This window comes from Mustela nivalis (assembly GCF_964662115.1).
Source record: "Mustela nivalis genome assembly, chromosome: 4".
Taxonomy (NCBI): Eukaryota; Metazoa; Chordata; class Mammalia; order Carnivora; family Mustelidae; genus Mustela; species Mustela nivalis.
The window spans coordinates 28,112,531-28,121,717 of record NC_139023.1 but is presented as its reverse complement, the minus strand read 5'-3'; the positions used below and the strand labels follow the sequence as shown (position 1 = coordinate 28,121,717).

Here is a 9,187-nt window from a genome sequence, read left to right as displayed (position 1 = left end):
TTAACTTATAAATTATACAGATTTTTCTGTAAGACAATAATTTAAATCTTAGCCAGAGATTCTCAGCCCTTGCAGATTAGAATTACATGAAGAACTTGAGAGAAAAAAATTGCAAGCACCCCACTCCCAGAGATTCCAGCTTAACTGACCTGGGTGGAGTCTTGGCTTCAAGCTCCCCGGTTGACTCTGATGTGCACCTAGTTAGAACCACTGATTTAAGCAATCCAAACAGGCTGCAAATACCAACTGCCTGCCTGAATTGTTATGGTATGCATCCTCCCAGAAAGGCTGAGATTACAGCATCAGTGCTGACTGGGGAGACTCTGGGAGGCTTATCTTAAATTTAAAAGTCTCCTAACTGGCTGTCAGTTAGAAAATTTGTTCAATTTTGTAGAAGATTTGTTTAGTCTTAAATCACGTTAGGGACACTCTCATGACTGCAAGAAATGCTACCAAGGCCTGGAATTCAGAGGCCACCTAAATGACAGTCTGCTCAACGAAGTTGGATTGATTCCCAGAGTTGACTAAACTCGAGATTTGCCCTTGCCTGCAGAAGGAGGTTTCCAGATTCAGCCATCACAGGAAGCCACACCCAGAACTTGCCTCTTGCCTCTGGGAGACGCACCTTCTCAGTGGGTGCAGGAACTTGTTTGGCCTCTCCAGCCCGGTCTGGGAGAGTTTGCCAGATTCCCAAGCAGATGCATGAGTCCGCCCTGAAGAGCCCTTCACTGTTAGGGAAACATTGTATCATCCTTTAGTTTCCTTCATTTTTCGCTACACATCTGAGATACATTTGAGAAAGTAAATGTACAAAAGAGTTGTGGAGGTCTGTTTCAGCGGGATACAACAACTGGCAGCCAGAGATGATTAGGTTTCGATCTGAATTCTTGCCATTATTGGTTCTGTTTTCCTTTCTCAAAGCACTGAGTTGGCCAGACGTTTTGAGAGACCAAATGGGTTGTTGGAAATTTATTTTGGAGAAAAAAAAAAAAAAATTGATGAAAGCCCCGAGTTTTCAGCTAACAGACCATGGCAGGTATACGGACAGAGCACATTCCACTGAATGAGGGAGGGAGGGAGGCGGAAAAAGACCAAATCAAAATTGCGGTCTTCTCCATTTCTTTCCCAGTTATGAAACGGTAACATTAAATGTTTAGATTTGATCCCTTTTAGCCTCCACAAAATAACTCCAATCATTTCAAGGTAGTGTATGTGGCCGGGGTGGAACGATAAAAGCCCCTGACCACCCGGGCATCTCCTCGACAGTCGGAGCGAGAGCAGAGCGCTCCAGCACCCAGGGAGGAAGCCAGCCTCCTCCAGGCCACGCCCCCTACGTCACGGGAGGCGGGGCGACGGGCGATTGGCAGTTCGCGGAAGCACGGCGGCTCCGGAGCGGTGCGGGGAGGGGAGGAGGCGGCGGTGGTACTTTGCCTCCGGCTCGGGCCAGGGAGTTTGGGGGCTGTCTTCCGAGAATTGATTTTCGTCTTCCCCGCCGCCCTCCCCCCCACCGCCTCCGCCAAAGCAAATGGCTGGCCTAGAAGCGTAACCCGCTGGCACTCTTCGGATTTGTGCCTGGTTTTTCTCTTGCACCTGGAGAGTGGCGATCGTCATGCGGTGCTGTGTGCCGAGGGAGGAGGAACTGGTAAGGGTGCGCGAGCCGGCCCCTGGCACTGGCCTCCGTTTCACTTCTCAGTCCACTCCTCGCTCCCTTCCCCTGCTCCTCTCCCGCTTCCCCATGAACTGCTTTTCAGGTTTGGTGTAGGGTCTCAAGGGTAGATTTTAGGGCTGTTGATGAATTTGAAAAGAGAGAGAGAGAGAGAGAGAGAGAAACACACCATTTTCAGTCTCTTGGTTTTTATTTCAAAAGAGGAATAATTTCATCTGTTCTGAGTGCTGGGACTTGTGGAAAGGCAGATTATGCGCGCCCGCGCGCGCATACACACTTTTGTCACCTCCTGGTGAAATGGGGCAGTTTAGGGCAATTTTGGCTTTGTCTCAAAGGTAACGAAGAGCATGGGGGTTGAAGTTTTTTAACCCGGTAAATAAACAGGGTTTGTTCCTTAGGAAGGAAAAGGTGCTTGTGCTGAAGTTTGCTCTGAAATAACTTTCAAAGGAGGGCTGTAAAAAACCCCGCGTTCTTCCTCGCACACACTAACTTGGCAGATTTAGTTTGGAGCATCCTTCCTCTTACGTTGTAAAACATAGTGGATGTACAGCAGAGAGACACCGGGTGGATTAGTGAAACCCTCCGGTTTGGAGCATCGAAGCGCTGTGACTTTAACAAGAATATATTTAAATTACCCTTAATTATAAAGGCATGCGAGGTCAGCTGTTCTACAGAATGTTCCCTCAAAAAGACCACAAAGTTTCTTCCTGCTTCTTTCCATGCTAGTTCTTGGCAAGGAGAGAACAGTTCTATACCCTGAAAGCAAGCCTCTGACTCTAATCAGCCTGCAGTGATTGATCCACAAGAATAGGGGCGCCTTATCCATCAAATGATTGCTGTATCAGAAGGCTCCAGAGGAGATAGGAATTTTTATACTGGGCTAGGTCAAATTTCTGTGAAGTGTCCCATCATAAAAATAAAACAAAACAACAACAAAACGCTTTGGTTTGTTAAGAGCAGACATGTGAAACATCATCACTGTAACACCATAAATTCATTCAGTGCCCCAGAGTGACCCTGCACTCTAGCCTACCCCCAAGAGATAATGTCTGCTCCTTCTGGACTCTTCGCTAGTCTCATTAGGAATACATATTACATACCTACATGGAAATAGCTTGTTTTTACCAAAATGAGATCATACTGCATATATTGAAAAACAACTAGGCAACATTCACAACGTTTTAGGGAGTTTAAAAAATGACACTAACTGTGAATTTAATGCCTGCTAAATTATATAAAATGGAGCATCTAAGTAGTCTAAAACGGGATTTCGGAGGTGCCTGGGTAGCTTCTGCCTCTTCTGCCTTCAGCTGAGGTCTTGATCCCTGGGATCCTGGGATTGAGCCCTGGGTTAGTCTCCTTGTTGAGTTTGGAGTCGGCTTCTCCCTCTCCCTCTCCCTCTGCCCCAACCACTGCTCGTGTGCGGGTGCATATGCATGGGCTCTCTCTCAAAATCATTTAAAAAATCCCCCAGATTTCAGGAATGCTTGACCTTTCCATAGCAAGAACCAAATACTTTTAAATGCAATTACTTAGGGAATTCCTCATATTCCCAATTCTTAGTGAATTGACTAGGATATTTTTTTTTTTAAGATTTATTTATTTATTTATTTGACAGAGAAATCACAAGTAGGCAGAGAGGCAGGCAGAGAGAGAGAGAGAGAGGAGGAAGCAGGCTCCCTGCTGAGCAGAGAGCCCGATGCGGGACTCGATCCCAGGACCCTGAGATCATGACCTGAGCAGAAGGCAGCGGCTTAACCACTGAGCCACCCAGGCGCCCTTGACTAGGATATTTTTTATTTTGATGTCATTAAAATGAAGGAAATGACTCATTGGTTAGATAAACTTTTTACAATTGGTTTTTAAAATAAGAGGTAAAAAAAAGTTCGCATATTGAAGGCTTCAGTACATGATTTAGTCATTGTCTGATCTAGTTAGAAGCAGTCTTTTTAATGAAGGAAAATCAAAGGACATGCTCCCAAAACCCAGGGCATTGGTGAAGATAAATTTAATCTCTTGTCCATGCTTGAAAAAAATGGAGAATCTGTTGATCAACTCTTGAGATAATAACGTGCATGCTGGGTGCTGTCACCATTCCTGAGCCATAGTTGAGCAGATTTCCTTAAAGCTTCAGGAGAGGGTTGAAGTGAGTGTATTTGCTTGAAGACATTATTCCCTTCCTATTATCTAAGATGGACTTATTACTTCATTTCGGAAATCATCATAGCCATAGAAACAACACTTTTCGTGGAAATATAGCGCTGTTAGAATAAGATGTAATAGTTGTACTAGTTTTGTAGAAGAGTTGTGGCCTCCATGGAATCTTTATGCTTCTAAGTGAAGGGTATATTCAGATAACGATTTGCAGTAATATTGGAAAATGTATTAAAACCTGTACATCTTTGTAAGCTTTGACTCAATAATTCTGAGTCTAGAAATATATACCAAAGAAATCATCTGAATTTTATAGGAATATTTATGAATGTGTTCATTACAGTGTGTCTGTAATATGAAAAAAAAAAAAAAAAAAGAAACACATAATAAAGCCCCCGTAGCAGAGTTCTTAAATTAATGTATTGTATATCTATGTTGATAAAATTCAGTTTCAGAAATAGTTTTGATAAAATTTCATGATTTTGAAAGGTCTTTGCATGTTGATTAAAAAAGCAAAATTTAACACTCTTATCTTGAATTTGTAAAATATAATTTTGAAATATACCATTTTTTCAAATGTTAAGTCCTTACTACATGTCAGGCATTTTTTAAATTAACAAATCTTGGACAACAAGATTGTTGTACTTCCTGTTCGCCTACAAGTTCCTGTTTGTATCAATGGAGATAGTCACTGACATATATGAAAAAGAAATTGGATTTTGAGGTGGTAGAGTTACAGCTTTTTAAAAATATTTTTTTCCTCATATTCCCAAATCTCCTACAACAACGTTTATTTTTATAATCACAAAAATGCTGTTTGAAAAATATTGCCACGAAATACCAAAACAAATTAAAAGTCTAAGGTCTACATTTTATATACTAGTAAACCCTTTCAAAAGATAGGATAAAACACAGTGAGAGATAGACACCCATGGGAAAAATTATGCCAAGTGAAAAATAAGCATAAATGGGCAAGCACAAAAGGGAAAAATGGACTTTTTTAAGGTTGGGAGCGGAGGGATGTTTCTTCCCTGTATTGGAGGAATACTCAGCAGAGCAATCAGTTACCACATTTTTACACATCACATTGACAGACATGGAAAGCCAATCAAAATGTGTGAAGTTGTTGGGAAGGCAGACTTTTTCATGACATGGAAAAATGTTTGTGATAGGAGGAATGAAAAGTTACAAAATCTTACTTTTGAAAAAAAAAAGTCCTGTATATGCACAGGAACTACTTTATTGGTGGAGAATAAACCGAATGTTAATGTTACTTATGTGTGGGTAGCGGGGTTCTGGGTGGTTTCTGTTTTTTCTCATGGTATTGATCTGTAGTTTCTAAAATTTCTACGATATATTTTTGTTATCAGGAAAAACAAGTCACTATCCTAATAAAGCAATTCTTTATAAATAAATATATAAAAATAAATAAATAAATATAAATAAAGAGCACGTAGATGATACTCATTTTCCTTTCTTGCATAAAGCCTCTGTAGTCTCTGTGTGGGTAATCCTATGTCAGGTATGTTGTCATGGATTATATTAACTGGTGAAAACATTTGGATTATAGGGGAAATACCAAGATAAAACTTATTCTAGTCACATTCACTCTTCTGCCCCCAGCCATTTTCTGAAATAATAAGCAGTGTTGGACTGATGAAAGATTTATTCCTTTTCATTTCCTGTTGATCACATCTGCTTGGGGCCCAAGCCACTAGGCTTTAATTAAACACTCCCTAATTTCTTTTTCTAAAATCCACTTACTCCCTTTAAGGCCTTTCTGAATGAGGAAGAGGAGGGTAATATGACTGTTTTTCTTTTCTTTTTTTAAAGATTTTATTTATTCATTTGAGAGAAATACAGAGACAGAGATGGAGAGAGAGAGAGAGAGAGAGCACAAGCAGGGGGAGCGGCAGAGGGAGAGGGAGAAGCAGACTCCCCACTGAGGCGAGAGCCTGACATGGGGCTCCATCCCAGGACCTGGAGATCATGACCTAAGCCAAAGGCAGATGCTCAACATCTGAGCCACCCAGGCCCTCTATGACTGTATTTCTGTTAGCAAAACAAATTTGTAAAATTTCAACTCTTTATGTAGGAAAGGTAATAAGAAAATGAGAGTAGCTTATGAGAAAGAAGGTGAAAATCAATTTTAAATTATCCAAAAATGTTGGGGTGCCTGAGTGGTTCAGTCAGTTAAGTGTCTCCCTTTGGCTCAGGTCGTGATCCCAGAGTCCCAGGATGGAGCCCCATGTCTCTTTGGCTCTGCTTGGCAGGGAGTCTGCTTCTCCCTCGGTCCCTCATCCTACTTGTGCTCTTTCTCCCTGTCTCTCTCTCAGATTTTAAAAAATTATCCAAAAATGTTTGACCTCTTTTACTTCAAGTTATTGTTCTCATAATTTGCACTATTTAAAAACATTCTCATTTCCCTTACAGGCTATAACAATACACTGAAAGTTATAGTTACAATTCTTAATTTATAAATCCTTTCTTCACTGAAGTCTTTCCTAAAGAGGTATTGTCATATGTTTATCTCAAAGATTCTGTCTACTTACCCATGATGCCCTTCAGCTAACAAAACAACATTTCTGCTTTGCCAGGTTAGAAAAATGCCTGATTCTGGGCCGTTACTGTACTTTTAAGGTTCCTAAACCAGGAACTGAGAAAAAAGTGAAATATTTTCAACAGGGCAATAGAATTTTATTTTACTATTTGTTTTTTTGTTTGCTTGTTTATTTTAGAGAGTGAGGGGGGTGGGGGGAGGGAGTTTGGGGTGGTCGGGGGGGGGGTGTGTGCAGAGGGAGAGGGAGAATCTCCAGCAACCTCCTAATGAGTGTGGCGCCAGAAGCGGGGAGAAGGGGTGCCTCCATTTCAGAACTCTGAGATCATGATCTGAGCTGAAACCAGGAGTCTGATGCTTAACCCGTTGAGCCACCCAGACACCCCGGGAAAATAGAATTAAAAAAAAATACTTCTTGGGGCGCCTGGGTGGCTCAGTGGGTTAAGCCGCTGCCTTCGGCTCAGGTCATGATCTCAGGATTCTGGGATCGAGTCCCGCATCGGGCTCTCTGCTCAGCAGGGAGCCTGCTTCCCTCTCTCTCTCTCTGCCTGCCTCTCTGCCTACTGTGAACTCTCTCTGTCAAATAAATAAATAAAATCTTAAAAAAAAAAAATACTTCTTACTCAGAGTCCTGTGCTGTCTTCCCTCTCTCATATTGTAGCATTTCATTTAAGCTAAGCTAGTTCAAAAGAGAGAATATCGTGGCCCACAGTGCCCAATTTGTCACACTTTTGCCTGCTGGATTTAGGTCATGGTCAAGGGGGACGGGGTGTTGCTAGGGATGTGTGGACAGGTGCAGTATTGGTGTTAAAGATGCAGTATTGGTACTGGGCAGTTAAGGATGCAGTATCGGTACTGGGCAGAGGACAGGAGGTACAGTGGGGAATCAGAGGGTGGTTCCGGCCCAGTTGTTACCCTGTTGCCCTTGCCAGCTGTTGGTGCTGCTGTTGTCACAGGGCTGCACTCAGAGGTACCTTTGGAAATCTCTAACCATACCACTCCTCGTTAGGTTACTAGTCAACTGTGTTCTGAAGCACATTGCTCCCTCTTTCCAGTCTAGTCTCCCTACCTTTTCTCCTCCATTCCAATGTGTCTTTCAACTTCTTGCAAAGAAATCCTTTAAACGCCCACTATCACACCCTCGCAAATGTCTTTGATCATTTCTTCTTTCCTTCAAACTAAGTGTAAATTCTTCATCATAGAAAAAAGTAAAAATCAGTTTTTCATCTGCAAATCTCTCCTCTCAGATTGTAGGCCTTTCCCGAAGCTCATTTAACATGCTCTCTCTCCCCAGAAGCCTACCCTCCACTCCTTTTCTGTCTTCCAACCTCAGTCATGTCTTCTCATAGGTCTTTCTGCTTTCTAAATTTTTTTAAAGAATTTATTTGTTTGTCAGAGAGACAGAGTGCGCATAAGCAAGCAGAGGAGGCAGGCAGAGGCAGAGAGAGAAGCAGCAGGCTTCCTGCTGAGCAAGGAGCGGATGTGGAACTTGATTCCAGGACCCCAGGATCATGACCTGAGCTGAAGGCAGCGGCTTAACCGATGGAGCCACCCAGGTATCCCACTGCTTTCTTAATTTTGATATTGCATGATTACACCAGTGTTACCTTTTTGTTGTTGAATTGAGTATGTTGACCTGTGCTGGGCACTTTTATTCTTTTCCGACATACCCAGCATGGTGCCCAAGAGAAGATAAAATAAATGAACACTAGAAGGTAAGCTCCTAGGAGACAGAGATTTTTGTTTGTTTTGGTGGTTAATATTAGTTGTCACTTCATTAAAAATGATTTTGGGGCCACCTGGGTAGCTCAATTGGTTAAGCATCTGCCTTCGGCTGAGGTCATGATCCTGGGGTCCTGGGGATCAAGCCCCATGTTGGTGGGGCTTTCTGCTCAGCAGGGAGTCTGCTTCTCCCTCTCCCCTGTCTGTTGGCAGCTCGTCCTGCTTGTGCGTGCACACTCTCTCTCTCACTGTCAGATAAATAATTAAAAATCTTAAAAAAAAAAATAAAAGTACTTAAAAGCCTGACTTTCATTTCTTTTTTCCTCCTCACTGGGTTTAATTTTCTGAGATATAGAGCAACGAAGGTGATATTTGAAAAGTATAATGACTTGTTTTTGAGATTAAGCTTCCTTTTATGTCTGAAAATGTATATGCCCTACTTAAGTATAATGTGGTTTACTTCAACGATTATCTAAACTTTTTGCAGAAGATTTATATTTTTTTAAGTAATCTCTATACCCAACATGGGACTTGAACTCACAATGGCAAGATCAAGAATCAAGAGTATCCTAAGTACCAATCAATCAATCAATCATGCTATACCAACTGAGCCAGCCAGGTGCTGCCCCTCCCCTCCATTAAACTTTTTGCAGAAAATTATTTAAATTCTATTTCACCTAATTTTCATAAAGAAGACAGTGTCCCATAGCTACCTGGGCATTTAAGTAAGCTATCGTAAAATTTAGACACCTACTTCTATGAGATTTTTAGTATTGGTCTTTTGTCTAAAGGAAACCTGAGTGCTTGAGGTGGCTTTGCAACATTTTTAATTACGTTCAGGATTTCTTGGCAGGGACACACATATTTGGTGTTATGATGAAGTTTATATTCTCACTTATGTTTCTGTTGTCCCGACATAATATCAAGTATTATTAGTATGATACATGTGCTGCTTGGACGTGAATATCTTTTGGACTTGGACGTGAATATCTTTCTCAGCGTTGAAGCAGCATGCTTGTCTTGCATTTTATAAGGTTGTTCTTAAAACAGAAACTTAAAGGATTCTATCTTTTCGCTGAATCTTAAAT

The 9,187-nt window shown here is 41.6% G+C and overlaps 1 protein-coding gene across 6 annotated transcripts in view; it reads left to right on the top strand.

Moving 5' to 3' along the window:
• The first annotated feature begins 1,334 nt into the window (after positions 1-1,334).
• Positions 1,335-9,187, top strand: part of ATP10D (ATPase phospholipid transporting 10D (putative)) — a 105,157-nt gene continuing 97,304 nt past the window's right edge. For 2 of the 6 annotated variants that reach the window (XR_014311075.1, XR_014311076.1), the window contains exon 1: positions 1,379-1,642. The gene's annotated coding sequence lies outside the window, so the exon portion shown is untranslated. Of the gene's footprint in view, positions 1,643-9,187 lie in introns of all 6 variants that reach the window. The other 4 variants (XM_082728358.1, XM_082728360.1, XM_082728357.1 and 1 more) reach the window with 4 other exon arrangements.